The following is a 19,993-nucleotide window of genomic DNA, read 5'->3' on the forward strand; positions in this document are numbered from 1 at the left end:
CAATATTGCATTTGTGAAATAATTTTTAATTTCTTGATAAAATTGAATGATTGATTAAAAGATTGTGATAAATCATATTTTTTTCTATAGAGGATTTTATATCATCTATAAAATCATTTTTGATATCCCGACCTTATCCTTGACCTTATCCTTATGATATTTTTTTAAAAAATTTAAATGATTAATACTCCAAACACAACATTTGGTACCACTTGAACTGAGAGACACTCACCCTCATCATCTCTTATGATATTGAAACTTTACAAAATTTAATTACCGAAAACTATTGAAAACCTTCACCAACCAAACCAAACCAAACCAAAATCCCATTCACAAAAAATTCTAACTCTTACCATAGCCTTTGAGAGGACCCCGGGCTCTCAAAAATAATTTTGAAAGAATAAATTTCCTCCCAACTCAAATTTAGAAAAAATTCAAATAAAAACTCTTGTTAGTGATACGATCTCTATGCTCAGATCGCTCTGTGTTACCAGAATCAAAAGATTATACAGTCCCTAGAAACTTGTCTTCCACTTTCTGGGCCGTTGATTCCATACCCACCTAAAACAATTTCAATTGAGTCCCAACGGTAACAAATTCCGCTAACCATGAAGCTGTTTGGCCAGTCCTTTCATCCTCGACAAATCATTCTCGCTGCTGCCGGGTATTCATTCAAACTTAACTTAATTTTCTCCTCAATTCTCGTAAAATCTTTTTTTAAGGTCTTTGAAGTAATAAAGTTTGTCTATGTTTGTTTTATAAACAGTCTGCTGGTAATTGCTTCAACCTCATATGACGTGCACAGATCAATTAAGTATAATGAGAAACCGCCCACCAAGGAAGAAATGGTAGCTCTTGAAGAACATATCAACAACTCCCGTCGTTCTGCTTGAAGTAATTGCTTCTGGTAATTATGATATTTATTCTTCACCTTAATATTGCCCATTCGCTTACTCAACAAAACCCTGAATTCTGTGTGACCTTGGGTTTTCTTGTTGATTAAGTTTTCCTTGAGGAATCAAAAATCTTATGTTCTGGGTGAATTTGGATTTTTCATTTGTTTTTCAATTATTTTTAGAATTTTTTAGATGAGTGAATGAATGGTTATGGTCATCCCACTAACCTGACTCAAACTTATAGCTAATTATATATAGTATACATGATTGACCATGTATATTTTGTCAAAATCAAAAGTAGCTATGGAAAACTCATCACAGCTAATAATATATAATCCATCTTTACCCCACACCTTAAAGTTTAATGTCTTAATATTGTTAAAATTCTCAATATAATTTTTCTATTGGGATATGTTGCTTAAGTTCTCAAAGAAACCTCAAAACAAAGTTTTGGGTGAATTGAAATTATACTTTCCTTATATCTTTTCCCTTTTTCTAAAGGCTGTGTTGATTAAATAACAATAATTTTTCAAATTTGGAAAGTAAATTTAGAATTATGGTCATATTGTTTGAATTCTCCTTGTAGAAACCCTAGATTTAAAATTACAGCTTTTCCTTCACCTGTAGGCTGTATCTCCTCCTCCTTTGGGAGTTATGGATTGCATCTCAAAGGATTCAATCCAAGCCATATCAAGAATGGGGCACGCCGGCCATGGACTGACATTACTGTTATATCTTATCCATTGAGCTACCTCGGTGGGACAGGGCCCACCAAGTCTCCCAATGCTTTATTGGAATAATATTATTTATAATTATTTAATGGTCAATTATGTAAATATTGTAATTTTAGATTCTTTCTATTTACGATTGTTTCTTATTTAAAAACATCGTTCTCTTGTAAATTATTTAATGATCGTTTGATCATTTGTAAATAATAATCAATTTTTTACCAATTACTTCTCAGTAATATGGTATCAAAGCGGGAACAATCATAATCTTGTTTTATCAAAAAAATTGAAAAACAACTGTTCTTTGTTTTCTGGGCGACCTGTTTGTAGTTTGCGCCATTTTTTAAAAATCGTGTCGCGTCTTTCTTCCGACCGATTTTTTCGTTTGGTGCAATTTCTCTTTGCTTGCATGAAGGGTTTCGTTTTTTGTGGCAGATTTATGGTGATTTTTCCAGCATTCTTTCGCGTCTCGCTAATCCCTGCACAATTTTCTTATTGGCATCATATTTACTGCACTCGACGTGATCTTTGTTTTCACGTAACCTACGACGACTTCTGTGAGCGACTTCCTGCCCAACGCGGCTCCTTCCTGCACAATTTTTCATCATATCACATCCTCTTTTGGGCACGATCACCATCCTCTCTCTGGTCCGTGTTTTTCCAATAACACGATTTCTTCAAGTTCGTGATTTTTCGCCTGAAGGGTTTTTTAAAGTCTGTGACAGGACTGTTTTCAACAACGGTTTGTGTTGGCTAGGGCATGTTTTACAAAAAAAATCTGTATTTTTTTGCCACATGCGACCTAGGTTTTCAACGGACTAGGATTTTATCAAAACCCTCTGAATTTCTGGTTAAAATGAATTTTAAACCATAGATTCTTGATGGGTTTTTCACAAGGATTTCTGGGTCTTCATCAGTTTTTTTCTGGGTCAGCTGGAAATTTCACCTCAAAATTTGTGCCAACCTTACTTCGCTTTTTTCGAAGTCTGTACTTGATTTTGCCTCTGTTTCAGTTTCACGCCTTTTCAAATTTCTTTTTTTTTTTTGCATTAGGAAGCGTGCAAGATGGCGTCATTAACCAACTTAATGTTGGAAGGCAGTCAGAGATTCAATGACAAGAATTATAACATCTGGAAGGAGTGCATGCAGACAATATTCGAACATCGCCGCCTTGATGATCTTGTTTTGGGAAAAGAATCTCGTCCTACCACAACTGGAGCAGATCAAGACAAGTTTGATGACCAAAATTGAGACGTTGTCATGCTTCTCAAGCTCTCTGTCATAGATGACCAATTACCTCAGTTTCCTTCTGGCAAATCAGCATCAGAAATCTGGATGCATCTGAAGGAATTGCTTGAGACATCCGACAAAAGCCGAGCGTTCTTCCTGAAGAACTAGTTGTTCTCCATTATGATGGATGAACGTATGTCCTTACAGGAACATCTCACGAAGATTAAGGACATTCGAGATCAGCTCGAAGCTATTGGTTGGAAAATGGAGGAAGAAGATATGGTAGTCATAATCTTGAAAGTCTACCTAAATCCTACGAGCACTTCATAGAGACTCTCAACATTACGTCTACAAATGTTGATTTGAAATTTCCAGAGTTGTGCACCAAACTTTTGCAGCAGGATCGTTGGAAACAACAATTTGGTAGCAGTGCCACTTCATCCTCCTCAGAACAAGCCTTTGTAGCCAAATCCTTTCACAAGGATAAAGGCAAATCTCAGTCATCTCAACAGAAGGGCTCTAGTCAGTTTAAGGATGGTTTGAAGAAGAAGAAGGTTCAATGCAACTATTGTCATAAATATGGCCATATAAGCAAGGATTGTCACAATCATAGCTTCCGAACAACGGATTTAGGGGGGGTCTCAGCCTAAAGCCAATATCGCTAAGCACAGAGCAGAAAGAGTCTGCCTTTTACGCCTTCATGGCTAAAAGACCTGCAAACCATGTGAAGTCTTCTGCCTAGTATATAGATTCTGGTGCATCTCGGCATTTCACTCACAGGCATGATTGGTTTACCGAATTCTCTCCCTATATCGATTCAGTTATATTTGGAGGAGATGAAGAGTATACTGTTGTCAGCAAGGGCAACGTTCAGATACAGTTTGGTGGAAAGAATCTCATATTCCTCAATGTATACTACATTCCTAGCATGGAACTAAACCTTCTCTCTGTGAGTTAGATTATGTGGCATTCTCCTCAGCTTGATGTGATATTTAGTGCTCACAAGTGTTCGATTGTTGATTGTGCATCTCGCACTACTGTAGTTGTTGGCATTGAGGATCACAGTCTTTATTGACTTGTGGATACGGGTGATTCTCTTGAGCATGCTTTTGCAGCTAAATCATCCTCTATCACCAGTCTATGGCATCAACGATATGGTTACCTGAACATTGACTACCTTGCTCAGCTTGTTCGGGAAGATTTAGTACATGGCCTACTTGAAATTCAAACTCAGAATCAGTGAATTTGTGAAGCTTGTCAGTTGGGAAGAAGCACAGGACATCATTCAAGGATGGTGACTCATGGCGAGCCTCTAAGGTACTACAGTTGGTCCACGCTGATGTATGCGGTCCAATGAATACTCCTTCTATTACTAGGTGCAGGTATTTCTTGCTTTTTGTTGATGATTTTAGTCGTAAAATGTGGGTGTACTTTCTTAGACAGAAATCAGACGTGTTTCCTATATTTTAGAAATTTAAGGCCTTAGTAGAAAAAGAATCTGGTTGTTCTATTATTACTCTTAGGTCTGACAATGGGGGGGGGAGTTTTGTTCTACTGCTTTCTCCACTTTCTATGATACACATGGCATAAAACGTCAGTTAACCACACCGTACACTCCTCAACAAAACAACGTTGTAGAACCTAACAACCGCACCATTACAGAAATGGCTAGGTCTATATTAGAACACATAAATGTTCCTAAGAAGTATTGAGCAGAAGCAGTGTTTACTGCAATCTATCTCCTTAATAGGTCTCCCACTCATGTTGTTAAGGGGAAGACTCCCGAGGAAGCTTGGACTGGTCGCAAGCCTAGGATCAGTCATTTGAAAGTTTTTGGCTCTTTAGCATATGTATGGATTCCAGATGCCAAGCGCTCCAAGTTGGATTCCAAGAGTCGGAAGCTTATGTTTATAGGGTTCAGTGACAACCACAAGGCTTACCGGCTGGTTGATATAGACACTGATCGTCTTATCTTCAGTTGTGATGTTGTCTTTGATGAAGAATGAGGACCTTTTCAGCTTTCCTCGTATGAGCAGAATTCTGAGGATCAGCCTTTGAAGGCTTTTGATTTAGGTGTTTGTCTTCCATTTGGTTCACCTAATGGGAGGGATGATGCAGATTTTGAATTTGATGATGCACTACTTGAATTTCCTCCAAATGATGCTAATCTTCCACCTGTACCTGTTCCAACTCCAGTTCCAGTTATTCCTCCTGCATCTGCTGTTGGCACTTCTACTCTCCAGCCAAAATGGTGGGCTAAGACCATTAGTGATCTTTGTCCTGTTGAGCTCATTGAGGGTAGATCTTCTAGAAATAAGGGCAAGCAACAAAATACAGTTAACTTTGCTCTCATGGCCAACATTCATAATATTTATGAGCCTCAAACCTATACAGAGGCGAAAGGGATTCTAGAGTGGGAACAGGCATTGGATGCAGAATACCAAAGCCTTCTGAAGAACAATGCCTAGGTTCTCTCCGATCTTCCTCCAGGGAAGAAGCCCATTAGCTGCAAATGGGTGTATAAGGTCAAGTAGCGTGCATATGGTACCTTAGAGAAATACAAGGCTAGATTAGTTGCTCGAGGATTCACACAGCGGGAGGGCATTGATTATGATGAGACTTTTGCTCCTACTGCCAAGATGAGCACCATTCGTCTTCTTCTTGCTATTGCAACTCAGTTTGGATGGAAAGTCCATCAGATGGATGTTAAGAGTGCCTTCCTCAATGGTGAGTTGAAGGAAGAAGTCTACATGACGTAGCCTCTTGATTTCAAGGTTGCCGACTAAGAACATCAAGTATGTAGACTCATGAAAGCACTCTATGGACTCAAACAGACTCCTCGAGCATGGTACATTAAGATTGATCAGGACTTGGTTGCATATGGTTTTCAGCGTAGTCCTTCTGACAGTAATCTGTATATCAAACACTCTAGCGATCATATTCTCTTTCTTGTTGTCTATGTGGATGACTTGATCATTACTGGCAGTTCAGCATATTTGATTACAAAAATCAAACAAGACCTATGCAAGGCTTTTGATATGACAGATTTGGGGCTTCTCCATTATTGTTTAGGTGTTGAGGTTTGGTAGATTGATGGTAGCATTTTTATTTCTCAATCTAAGTATGCCAGGAATTTGCTTGACAGGTTTCGAATGCAGGATTGTAAACCTACTTCCACACCTATGGAGACATGACTGAAGTTGTCAGCAAGTCTGATTCTCCTCCTGTAGATGAAACACAATTCAGGCAACTAGTGGGTAGTCTCATCTATCTCACTTCTACCAGACCCGATCTCAGTTTTGCAGTGAGCTACATTTCACGCTTCATGACAGCGCCCAAGGTTGATTATTGGGTAGCAGCGAAGCGTGTGCTGTGTTATGTGAAGGGCACTTTTGATTATGGACTTCTTTACACTCAAAGTCATGATCCTAGACTTAGTGGTTTCACGGATTCAGATTGGGCAAGTTCGGTTGATGACAGGAAATCAACATTTGGATGTGTTCAGTTTGGGATTTGGTGCAGTCACGTGGACTAGTCAAAAGTAGCAGGTAGTGGTTCTCTCCTCGACAGAAGTAGAGTATCGAGGAGCAGTGAAGGCAGCTTGTGAGGCAGTTTGGCTTCGCCAGATGCTTGCGAATATGCAGATATCTCAAGCAAGTCCGACTCCCTTGTTCTGTGATAATCAGGGAGTTCTCAAACTTGCCAAGAATCCCGTCTTCCATGAAAGAACCAAGCATGTGGAAACTCACTGTCATTCTATTTGGAAGCTTGTTGAAGACGGTTCAGTTTAGTTGCAGTATATTCCAACTGCAGATCAGGCTATTGACATTCTCACCAAGTCTCTTAGCCCAGATAAGTTTGCTAAATTCAGGGGGCAGCTTGGTGTTGTTGACAGATTGACCATTACGGGAGGGTATTAGAATAATATTATTTATTATTATTTAATGGTCAATTATGTAAATATTGTAATTTTAGATTCTTTCTATTTACGATTGTATCTTATTTAGAAACATCGTTCTCTTGTAAATTATTTAATGATCGTTTGATCATTTGTAAATAACAATCAATTTTTTACCAATTACTTCTTAGTAATAGGCTTGCTGAAGCTGGACATGCTTATGCTGCCCCATTCGCCTTTTGGGCCATTTGCCATCCTTAGCCTTGATGTTATATTTTACCCAATTTGAAAATATTATAATGTTTTTTTGAGATTTGAACTTGGAGTTCCGCTAAGAAAGACATAATTTTACCCCTTTTGTTCAGCTTATTTTTTTCCTTAGTTGGGTGAACTAGAAGTAAGGCGGTTTGATTTATAGGAATGGGATCAATTACAGATCCCCACCCACCAAAAATAATGGAGAATGCTACTTGACATGCCAAGAACAAAATTCCGACTTCCCATGAATGATCTAAATGAAACAGTTTTCTTTGTATTAGATCGGGCAGATTTTAAGAGGTCATCAACATCAAAATCTGGGAACAGCTAATAGAGTACATTCTTTGGAAACCTATCCAAAACTTCCCCTAAGGCCAAATGCATACTTACTCCTGTGTTTCTTGTTCGTTACTATGCATTTGGCCTTAGGAGTGATGTGGCATCAAGCAATTGTTATGACAAAAAGAAGAATGATAATAAACTGTAGATAGTGATGCTCAAAAAAATTGTTCGAGGGATTATTATTGATGTAGTGATGAGTTCTCAAATGCTCGTGCATTTGATAAATCTCATCCCAAATAATTCAAGATCATAAGATGGAATTCCTAATTAAAATATATTAATTCTGCATCACAGTCTTTTGCAATGACGAGGTCCAAAACTTTCCAAAAGGAGGTGGTATTGCTTCAAACTTGATTTCGATGATATCATTATTTTCAGAAATATTAGCCTGTAGATTGCCTTCTCAAAAATGTGTATCTAGGGGATAAATTGGAACTGAGAGGCAAGATTCTAAGAGTCCTGAAGTCAATCATTCAACAAGCATTTGGACATGGTATTAGTGATGACAAAAAGGTAGTGGCTTTCTACTTCTAGTCACTTAAGCCCAGGACTAGAGCCACCTTTAAGCATTTGACAAGTGCATAACCTTGAGCATTGTTAGTTTTCTCTCCTAGATGTAGGGAGAGTGATTATAGACACCCGCTTCACTTCTAAGGATGTTGGTCATGTCAGCTAAGCTTGGGTTCTTTTGAAAGTATTATCAAAGTTCAAATCGACTTTATTTTCTGTTGAGACATTCTATATAATCCCAACTCATTTTTATCTTCTCTGGATCAAATTTGCACCGTCGCCCATTATCATAGCTCGTAGGGTGACATGTGGGAGAAATTAGAAAAGTTAAATATTCTAAATTCTATTATTATAAATACAGCATGATATCAAAAATGAAAATTCTAAGATTCGATGAGAATTCAGACACATGAGCTGAGATTTAGGCGAGAGGAAACAAGTTACAAAAGCTGCAAGCAAATAGACAAACAATGCAGATTGTAAACAACATCTATTTTGATGTAGACGATATGGAAAGATAAACACACAAGATTGATTACTAATATAGATAGACATCTTGGATTAAATGAATCAAAGAGATGAAATGCCTAAGAAGTCGTGAGTTGTTCTCCCAATCACTCCCACCAGAAGGTGAGTTTACTCAATTTAACTAAGAAATCAAGGGTTTACTTGCCAATTAGTGGAACAATTAATTCAGTCTAACTAAAACATACGCGACCTTTACTTAATAGAGGTGGCACCTATCATCTATCAAGGTTTGATTAGGTAGTGGTGACACTTGTGTACCTTAACTCAATGTATTCACATATTTTTATTCACACCCTAAGTGACGATAATTAAATATTCTTAATATCCTAAGAAGACTTATTAATAGGTTCTTATTATGCTAAAATCTTCCACAAGTGTAACTTTAGGAGAAATGAGAAATTATTCTTGGCAAAACAATCCAGATAAGGTATCCATGGATAATGATAAATCCCCACCTCCAAGAGAGAGAATAAAGAGAGAGAATAGGTAGTGCCTCCGCCCAAATGTGATGCATCTTGCACCATAGATGAAAGGATGATAAAACAAGTTGAGGAAGATTCATGCACAATGAACATCATTCCTCCCCTTCGGCATATGTATTTTTGAAAAGGAATGTGAGGGAATAAAACATAAGATAAAATTCTATGGAAACTGTGCAACAATCTTCTAGTTGATGATGAGAGGCATTAAGAGTAGATAAAGCGTCCCAAGCCTAATTGATGATGGTGAGTACTCAAAACATCACACGAATTGTTGTAGAATCGGAGCCAGAGATGCAAGGACAACAATTATTGTGGAGCTATTAGTAAGTACTCATTCTCCATATTTGCAAGGTAGGACTCACAAAACAAACCTAAAAGATTTGACAAATGCTCGTACCAATGAATTACCTCTGGAAGAAAATGATGGATTTGCAGCATGGAATCACTAATCTCCATCTAAAGCAACACTAATCTTGGTAGAAGCAAGTGATGATGGTGGAAACTCAATGCATGTCATTGGACAACACTACTCATCCACCAATGTGTCCAAACTAGATGCTCGAGTATGAAGATTAATCAAATCTATCAATGGTGATGGAGTTGGAGAAGGGAAACGAGGAACATCCATATGCACAAGATTTGTGGTGCAGGAGCACCTAGCACAAGATGGCCACCATGAGGCCAAACTGGTAATAGGTTAAGGTTTTTTGAGTTTTGTCATGAATAAGGTCTTAGAAGACCATATTTGATGTAATAAAGGTCATTAAGACCATTAGATGGTGTAAAGAGTCATAGTTGCACATGTTGGAAAGTCCTTGTAGGAGTGTCAAGGGATTCATTTGTTTGAGAGTATCTATTACATATTGTGAGTTGAGTATTAATGGGGATTAGAAGACCTAGTTGAGGGTTGGTTTGTGTAAGGCTTGAGGGTGTTGGTGGTGATTGAATGTTAGAGAGTTTGGATTGGGACTTAGACATGCTGGTTTGTCCTATTTGGATGTGAGTCAATGGTTGGTGGAGGATTGATGAATAAGGGTGTATCTTTGGGGTATGGAAACCTTATGAGTACTCAATAGCCTTGTGAGGGATTTTGTGAGTCAGTGAAGGGTTGTCACCTAATTGGATAGGTGAGTTGGGAGAAAGATCTCCCCTAGTTGGCTGTGTGTGTGGATGCTCTGCATCAAAGTGGTATCAAAGCAAAGGGAGTAGGTTCCTTGAAGGAAGAAGTTGAGAAGTTGGAGACAAGATGCTCCCAAGGGTTAGTGCAACAGTTGCTAGGGAGTTGAGAGCCCTAAGAGAGAGGATGGAAGCATTAGAGGCTAGAGATAGAAGGAGAGAAAGGGTTGCTGATGAAGAGACTGACCAAGAAGGAGGAGAGGATGAAGAAGAAGCCCCACAAGAGGAAGAAATGGGCCCGGAGGATGCAAGGATGGCAAAACTCATTAAGGCAGTCAGAGCAAGTGACCACAAAGCCAAGGCAGATCTACCCATGTATGGCGGTAAATTGGATGGAGAAGAACTCATAGATTGGATTGGAGCATTGGAAAACTACTTTGAATGTGAAGAGGTGGAAGAGAATCAAAAGGTAAAAGTGGCTAAGTCAATATTGAAAGGACATGCCCTACTTTGGTGGGATTGTGTAGAAGCTGAAAGGTGGAAGAAGGATAAGCCAAAGATCACTTCATGGCACAAGATGGTGGAAAAGATGAAGGGGAAGTTCTTACCTAATGACTACAAGGCCCAATTGTACAAGAGGCTGCAAAGTCTAAGACAAAAGGATATGGATTTACAAGCCTACATAGAGGAATTTCACAAGTTAGACATAAGGGCAGCACATGAGGAAGATGTTGAAAAAAAAGTAGCAAGATATCTTGGTGGCTTAAGATATAACATCCAGGATGAACTTAGTCTCTCCACACCTAGAACGGTAGAAGAGTGTTACAAGTTGGTCATGAAGGCTGAGGAGAATTTGAAGAGGAAGCAAGACAAGTCCATGAGAGGAAGATGCAGCAATCAGAGGGGTAAAGGATCCTTCACTACATCCAAACAGTCTCATGAAGACCAAGAAGATGGAAGCAAAGGCAAGGACCAAGTTGTTGATCAAAGAGGTGGATTCAAAGGTACTAGGGGTAGATTTGGAGGAGGTAGGAGTTCAACTACATTCATAGGAAGATGCTACAATTGCAATGAAATTGGTCATCCAGCATTCAAGTGCCCTAAAAAACAAGGTTTTACTTCAAGTGGTGGAGAGAGGAGAATTGAAAAGAGAGTGCAGTTGGTGCAAGAAGATGAGGGCGAAAGTGTAAACTCACCAATTAGATATGCTGATCATGAAACAGGGGAATCATTGATGGTGAGAAGAAATTTGTTGAAGTCATCTAAGGAGCAAGACATCGGCCAAAGGAGGAGTCTATTCAGGACCACATGTAAGAGCAAAGGTAAAGTATGTAAGGTAGTAATAGATTTTGGTTCAACAAATAATATGGTGTCTAGGGAAATGGTGGATAAATTGAACCTAGAAAGAATTCCTCATCAAACTCCTTACAAAGCATCTTGGGTGAGTGATACTCAATCACTTTTGGTAGATGAACAAGCATATGTTGTTTTTCAGGTTGGGGAATATAAGGATAGGGTCTTATGTGATATTTTGCCCATGGATTGTTGTCACCTACTTTTAGGAAGACCATGGCAATTTCATAGGCAATCATTGTATGATGGATATGCTAACACATACACCATCAAGAAGGATGGGAGAGCTTTTGTGTTGACACCATTTCAGGAGGATGCTGAAGCAAAGAAGGCAGCCAAGGTCATCTTGGTGGGTAAGAAAGAGTTTGTGAAGAATAACAAAGAAGAGACAAACAAAGTTGAAGATACCTCAAGGAGTGAGGTTGCCAAAGATCAGTGTTTGAAGGTGGTTTAAGTGTTGAATGATGGAAATCAGATGGTGGTGCCTAAGATGGATCAAAAGAAGGTTAAAGAGCAGGTCTATAAGCAGCCACGAGGTGGTTGGAAGAGGGAAGATGCAATCCTAGTGGGGACTATTATTTGTCCTCTAAAACCAACAAGAGTTGATGAGCATTCATTTTCCACTATTGCAGCAGTTCAAAGGGCACCAAATGAGGATTTGTGTGTAGGTGTTCAAGTATGGGAGACAGTAAGGAAGGACAGCAAACAAGGTGCAGGTCTGATTGCAAGCACCCACTCATGGCAAGGTGTGAATAGGGCCTACAATGCTAGGCATGAGCTTTTGGTTCCAAGGAGGCATGTTCTAGACCAGAGAGCCTGCGGAAGATATGGTGGACCTGAGATGAAGTGTGGAGCCAGCTATTGCATTCACTCTTGGGGCATGAGTTCTTTTCTAGGCCGGGTGGATGGTGCAGGAGCACCTAGCACAAGATGGCCACCATGAGGCCAAATTGGTAATAGGTTAAGATTTTTCTGAGTTTTGTCATGAATAAGGTCTTAGAAGACCATATTTGATGTAATAAAGTTCATTAAGACCATTAGATGGTGTAAAGAGTCATGATTGCGCATGTTGGAAAGTCCTTGTAGGAGTGTCAAGGGATTCATTTGTTTGAGAGTATCTATTATATGTTGTGAGTTGAGTATTAATGGGGATTAGAAGACCTAGTTGAGGGTTGGTTTGTGTGAGTAAGGCTTGAGGGTGTTGGTGGTGATTGAATGTTAGAGAGTTTGGATTGGGACTTAGACATCCTGGTTTGTCCTATTTGGATGTGAGTCAATGGTTGGTGGAGGATTGATGAATAAGGGTGTATCTTTGGGGCATGGAAACCTTATGAGTACTCAATAGCCTTGTGAGGGATTTTGTGAGTCAGTGAAGTGTTGTCACCTAATTGGATAGGTGAGTTGGGAGAAAGATCTCTCTTACTTGGTTGCATGTGTGGATGCTCTGCATCAATTTGCCAAGGAAGGAACATTTAGGATTGGAGGATCATCAAAATCTCCATCTCCTAAATTTTGATCCAAAGAGTGTAAAAGCATTCAATTGGTTAAACAAACCATCTTGTGTACTCATCATCTAAATCAACAAGTTCCCTAGGATATGGTTGTTGTTATTATACCATTTGTTCTAATCTTCATCACTCGGTTCAAATACCAATCCGTAGAGAAAGGGGAAAAGATCCTTCTAGTACTCTTAATTTAAGTTGTAGGATCTCAATTTGCTAGGCCTTATAGTTCTTTATATACAATATGACAATATGGGAGTTAGTTCTTTATATGCAATATGACAGTATGGGATTTAATTCTTTATATGCAATAATGGTTAACTCTTTACAATAAGCCAATCCAACAAAAGCAAATGCACAACACCAAGAGCACCCCCTAAAATGGAACTTCATCTCAGTTCATGAATTAGAGAATGCCCAATGTAAAACCCCCTAACAATTACAAGTGTAGGCACTTAATCATTCTCGTGAGAAACAAGGCCATTTGAAGTGCAAATTACAACGAATATGATCAAAATCAAATAAAAAATAGATCACATTAAATTGTAGCGGTTAGAGAGTGCCTGTTGATGCCCATAAGAAGTCAGAGTTCTGATAATCTGAGTAAAAGATATGTTCTTTTCCATGCAAACTGCTTACAAAGGCAATAAAACCATGTGAACAATGTTAACAATGTAGCCAAATTTAGAAATCTCTGTAGAATTTGAAAAAATAAACCAAATTTATAAACTTTCCAGAAAGAACAACTACCAAATTTGGAGGAACTACTAGATATAGAGATACTTTGTCAAGTTTGGGGAAAGTCGTTAGATTTAGGGAGGGCTTGCCAAGGTTGTCCAGATCACCATGGTGTAGCAAGTGCCACATGGGTTGTGACCAAGAGGGGTCTCTATGGTTATATGGAGAGCCATGTAAGCCATGCCAACAATGAGGGTTGTGGCCTATGCAATAAGTCCTAGGCCTTATAACAAGTCACCAGTAGATACGAGGGGCCTGCGACAAATGGCACCTTGAACAATATTTTTTTACATTTGTTCAAGGATGTAGGATATTAAAAGTACCCTTAACTCCAAATCAAAATTTCAACCCTCGGAAAACCTAAATTATAAAATTTTATGCCTAAAAACAATTATATACCTGCACAATATGTGTAGACTAGATGTTAGCACCACAGAGATCTGCATGTGCAGTGCTTGCATAGAGATGATGACACAATCCATACAGCCTCGGGCTAAATCTTTCACACCTTCAATTATCCTACTTCAAAGTCCATGAATTTGCAGTTATTTCATAGGTTTCAACACCTTCTAGACATAATGGTTCAATAACACAAACAAGTTCTAAATCACCCTATGGCCAATTCATAGGTTTCAACGCCTTCTAGACATAACGGTTCAAGAACACAAAAAAGTTCCAAATCACCCTATGGCTTGAAATGTCGTGTAAGTTTCAATAAGAATCTAAACACATAAACCAAGATCTAAGTGAGAGAAGTCATGTTACAAAAGCTGCAAGCAAACAAACAAATGATGTAGAATGCATATAACAACTATTTCAATATAGAGGTAATGAAAAGATAACAATACATAAATATTATTTAGAAATTTATATAGGCTCTTTAGAAGCAGGTATAAGGAGATGATATGTCCAAGAGATTATGAGTTTAACTTTCAATTGCTTCTAATTAGAGGCAAGCTAATTTAGTCTAACGAAAGCCAAAGCTTTAATTGTCAATTAGTTGATCACTTAATCTAACTAAACTAGAGGTGACATCTACCAATCAATTAAAAATTGATGAGGCAATGGTGGCACTTGTGTACCTCAATTGAAAGTGTTTGTAGATCATTATAAACTACGTAGATAAGGTTAATTATATATTCCTGATGTCCCAAATAAACTTTTTAAATATAGGTACAATATTACACCAATAAAAACAATGTTTGGAAATCGGGAGTTCAAATATATGAAGATTGTCAGTTGCCCAAAAGGAAAAGTCTTTCACTAGGTGATGATATCAGATAAAAAAAGAATGTTTTTGATCTGCAAGCCTTAAACATAATGCTATAACTAGTTGTCTTCACTACGAGATCTACTATATGATGTCAACTTAGTATTGGTGGGCCGGTGGCTTATTGGAGAGCTGATGTGAACTTTAGTTCAGAGTTTGACTGTTTTTTAGTTTGCGTCTGGGTTTTGCCTACTTGTATGTAAACGTACATTGTGCGTTAGACGTGAATTAAAAGTGATGAAATGGTAAGGTTTGTAACTATATCACTAAAGTTATTATTATTGAAAGGGCATCTTGTGCTATTTTATTTAGTAATGAACATCTAGGCCAAATCGTGAAGGTAGAATTTCTATTTGGGATCTAGGGAAAGTTCTCCCAATTAGATATCGCTATTCATCTTGATGTTTTTTCTTACTGTAAAGATGAACTCCCAAAGATGCAAACCCATGACAAAGGTGGGATATGATTTTGGGATGGATGGCAATGCTCATAGACAACAACATATCTTCAACTCAATCATTTGAATGTTATGATTTAAGGTAAATGTTCATTTTATTTATATCCATAGAAGACAACTTTACAAATATAATCTAACATTATTGCATGCATAGGGATCTAAAAGCTCTGAAGATTACTTTCGTCATTCAATGGTAGATTATTTACAAATTACTTGTAAAATGACATGTTTGTGTGGGATGGCCACTTTGTTTTATGGAATGCAAGTCATAGTAGCATCTGGTTTGAAGTTTCAATCACATCCATAGTGAGTGTTGCAACCAATTGGACTCTGGAGAAATTGTAGGAATTCTTCTAATAGTTTTTGTTTTTAACAACAATAATCAATCTACTCTAGGATCAAAGTTTGGCAACTAAATAATATGGTTGTCAAAATGACAAGTTTCGTGTTGTAATCCATTAAGTAACATGATGTTTGGTTTTCTTTCAATTTCTCTTAATTCATAAATGATATATATGTATGTATGTTTGTATATACACACATATATGTATATATGTACATATACATACACACATATCCCACAAAGTTAAGTTCATGTAGGCTACTTTACTTGTTGGAGTAAATGTCATAAATTCTCTACAACTTATTTGTATTGAAACTTTTGAGTTAGTAAATTTTAATGAACACATCAACAAATTTTCTCTTTACATGATGAAATATGTATGGAATTATTTGTAATTTGATTTGAACATTTTTATTTTTATAAAGATAGATATTAGTTACACATAGCAAATAATTACACCATTGAAGAAACAAAATTATGAGGACAGGTGGGTGCAAAAATACTCAAACATCCTTAATGCAAAAAATAAGCCAATTAAAACTTTGAGCTAATTTGTTAGTGTAGGTACAAGAATGGGCTCAAGTTTAGGATTTGGGTATGTCAATATAGCATTTTTTTCCCATATACAATTATCTCTCTCTCTCTCTCTCTCTCTCTCTATATATATATATATATATATATATATTAATTATATGTATAATAATTTTAATATGTTTATATAGTTATAATAGATATTCATTACATCTATAATAACTTTATAAACATATTAAAAATTAATAAAGATAAGTATATATATATATATATATATTAAAAAATAATAAAGATAAGTGTATATATTATTGCATGATATATAAATAATAAAATATACAATTAATATGTTATTTATAGTTAAACATATTAATCTATAATAATTTTGTATTATATATGATATAAATTAAATATTATAAATTTATAATTTATTATTATTAATATATATTATTATGATATATTATATATAATATAATTACTATCAATATAAAAACTAAATACCCTCTAAAAGAAGTTTGCTTTGTACCTTTGATCCATTTTTCTATTTCAATCCATTCTACTGCTGGTAGGTGGGGTTCCTTCATATTACAAGTTTAAGTACATGCCTTATCATTATCATCTTTTAGCAATTCAAAAAATGTGTCCCTCGACCAAATAAATGATGGTCCTTGTCCAAACTATGCCCATGTAAGAAGAGAGAAGGGCTCCTAGGAGAATAATGTTTTGATTGTTGTGTGTGTTTGAGCATGTCATGGGATGGCTAGGGAACACCCTTACCATGACATGCCCTAGTTATCCTATGCATGCTCCCACACACCAATTTGTGACATATTTGGTAATTTTGAGGTAAAATAAATGTCATGCTCCTACCATAATAGGCAAGATTGCAACATTCTTAATAGGATCAATGCCTTAAACTTAATAAATTCACAATATATATAAGACATGATTCTCCTAAGGGGTAAGGGGTCGAAGGGGATTTGTTACGAAATGATTCCTCAATTAAGAGCCATAAAAACAAGTTACCAAAAACAACAAATTAATCAAGGGATGCATTTTGTAAAAGGTGTGATGATAATAAAGGTTGTGCCTTCTCATCCTACCATGGAGGATATAAAAAGGAGATGGACTCATTTGTGAAGGCATCAAGTGAAATTGAGACATAAGATACTTATTGTAGAAATCAAGCTATTGCATCCATTTGTAAGTAAATCTATTGCATCTCTATTAAGAGGTATTTATTAGCAATTAATGTAGTAAATTCCCTTAGCAATCTATTTTGAATTTATAGAAATGTCTTGTAAATAGGAAGGACGAGTAGCCTTCTGAGTTCATGAGAGCTGAAGTACTAGAAATACTTCATGCATCTTATCAAGTATGCCACCTCGAGATGGATGGACCAAAAACCTTGCCATGCTTGTGGGCTAGGGGGACAAATGGACCAAAAATCCTTTTTGTGCTCTTGGGCTTGGTCAAGGAGGACGACCAACCTCCAAGGTGGATTGAGGGATGGAATGGACTAGAAATCCTTCCATGCTTTCACAATACAAGAACAACCATCCTTGAGATTGTTGTTTGCAAGCATCTCCAATGAATTCCTAATATGGTTGACTATAGGAATATCCCTTGGACTAAATATTAATGATATTAGGGTATATTGATTAAAATATGAATGATGCTTATATGGATTCAGATGATATCATGGATACTTGATATGTAATGTTTTATTGTCAATATCTAGTAATTAATATTGTTTGCAAGCCCTAAACCTGGAATAACCTATAAAGGGTATTACAATTGGTAATTTAATTATATAGTTATATTAATAAATATATTGGATTTCTCATATTAAGGTGGAATTGTTACATTTTAGGGTAAATTTTAGGAATATTAAAAAAGGAGACATTACAATTGGTATCAGAGCCTTGATCCTACCAACCTGAGGATCAAGAAGAGAAGTATATGCAATTAAGCCAAAGAGCTCATAGAGCCTTGGAAAGAGAGGATAAAACTAGGGGCAAGTAGAAACCTTATTAGAGGTAATACAATGGGTGATTATGAGGGCAACTTGGGGAATCAATTGGGAGCTTTCATGGAGCAACATGAGAAGACAACACAATTGCTTCTCTGAACAATTCAATCAATACTCTTAGGCCTAACCCAACCAATGGGAGAGATGCCAATTCCAACCATTCCAAAAATAATAGAACTCCACTATCATCATGACCTAGACTAACAAGACCTACCTTCTTACCTAGGGAAGAGCAACCAAGAGAAGAAAAAAAAAGAACTTGACATGGCTACAAATGATCTTGACGAATGTGTAGAAGCATTTTCAAGAATTGAACCCAACTTAAGAAGACATCCCATTTAGAAAATACTGTGATGCAAGGACGAGAAATGCCTCTAAAAGAGAAAGAAAGCAACCCAACAAATATTTACGATATAGAGTGCGTAAAATGACTCTTATTTTGATGGATCAGGGAGAGTTATTGTGTGAGAATGGATCCAAAAACTAGACACATTTTTCTCTTAGACCCATGACATATGATGTTATTAAATTTGCCATTCTACACTAATAGGGAGTTGCACATGATTGGTGGTAGCATGGAATTGCCACTCAAGGGAATCAAAACATGACAATATATGATGAGTTTACCAAAAAAAATATTGATTGATTTGATCAAAAGCATCTCGAAAGACATTTCAAAGAGTTTACACAATTAAAGTACCAAGGTTCAATAGAGGATTATGTGGCAAATTTTTTTTAAAAATCAGTTACAATGCTAAGTGTTACAAAGGGAAGGCTTGCATATCTATTTATTAAGGGATTAAAAGAGTCAATCCATGGCTCGGTAGGTACTCTTGATCTTCCATTACTTCAAGATGCAATCCAAAAGGATAAAAGGATCAGTCCATGGCATGGTAGGCACTCTTGATCCTCCATTACTTCAAGATGCAATTTGAAAGGTGTTGAGGCCAGAAGTCACAACAACAAAGGACAAGAGCTATTCAAAGAATATGCCTTAAGGGGGCACACCCAACCCTCCTATAAGGAAAATTGGGAACCAAAGACATTGTGATGTAGGAGCATTAGTCTCGCTTTTTGTTTTCTTGTTTTTGTTGTTTGGTCTTGTGTTTTTTGTTCCCAAAATTTTAGCATGCTGAGTTGTTTGGAGTTAGCTTCTTCTTCTCGAATCTCATTCAAACATGTGGCCTAGGTGGGAAGATACTCCTTGGGCATGCTCGTTTGGAGGAGAATCTCACATCCCACACCTCTGATCTTTTTTTTGCAATATTCAATTGAGGGAGTTATCAATGTTGGGGATTCCTATAGTTTCCAGGGAGGAGAATGGTGTACAACGATGGAACGGGGAGACAAAACAAAAATGCAAGGTCAGGACATTGTTTTTTTAGGAGTTTTTTGTCATTTGAAGAAGAGTGACATCAATTCTTTCAAGACAAATTGGGGGCATAACAAACATGGGAGTGCAGAGGATGTATTTGGTTTTTGCTTATGTTGTTTGAAAAAGCATTGCAATCGATTCATTGTAATCAATTTCTTCATACATTGCAGAAATAAGATGATAACTTGGGTTTTTCTAGTTTATTGATTATCTCAAGGAAAAAAATGAAATGTTATGTTGTGTTAACTTCATGCCCCTCACATTGACAAATAGTTAGTTTTCTTTGTTAAGTTTTTGTCACTGATTAAAGGCTCATGCCACCATTGATAGAGAGTGTGTCATTATTTTGGTTTTAGAGTGGTAATATATTGGTAGTGTGGGGATTGGACAAATTCCCACTAAGAAGG

At 37.0% G+C, this 19,993-nt stretch overlaps 1 long non-coding RNA gene across 2 annotated transcripts; it reads left to right on the top strand.

The window, feature by feature from the left end:
* Positions 1-202: 202 nt before the first annotated feature.
* Positions 203-15,916, top strand: LOC131041136 (uncharacterized). 2 transcript variants are annotated; one of them, XR_009104972.2, is made up of 4 exons: positions 203-664; positions 767-907; positions 15,274-15,390; positions 15,575-15,915. It is a non-coding gene; the product is annotated as an uncharacterized LOC131041136 (long non-coding RNA). The 2 variants fall into 2 exon arrangements; XR_009104971.2 differs by having other exon boundaries at positions 210-664; positions 15,274-15,916.
* The last annotated feature ends 4,077 nt before the right edge of the window (positions 15,917-19,993 follow it).

This window comes from Cryptomeria japonica, chromosome 11 (genome assembly GCF_030272615.1).
Source record: "Cryptomeria japonica chromosome 11, Sugi_1.0, whole genome shotgun sequence".
NCBI lineage: Eukaryota > Viridiplantae > Streptophyta > Pinopsida > Cupressales > Cupressaceae > Cryptomeria > Cryptomeria japonica.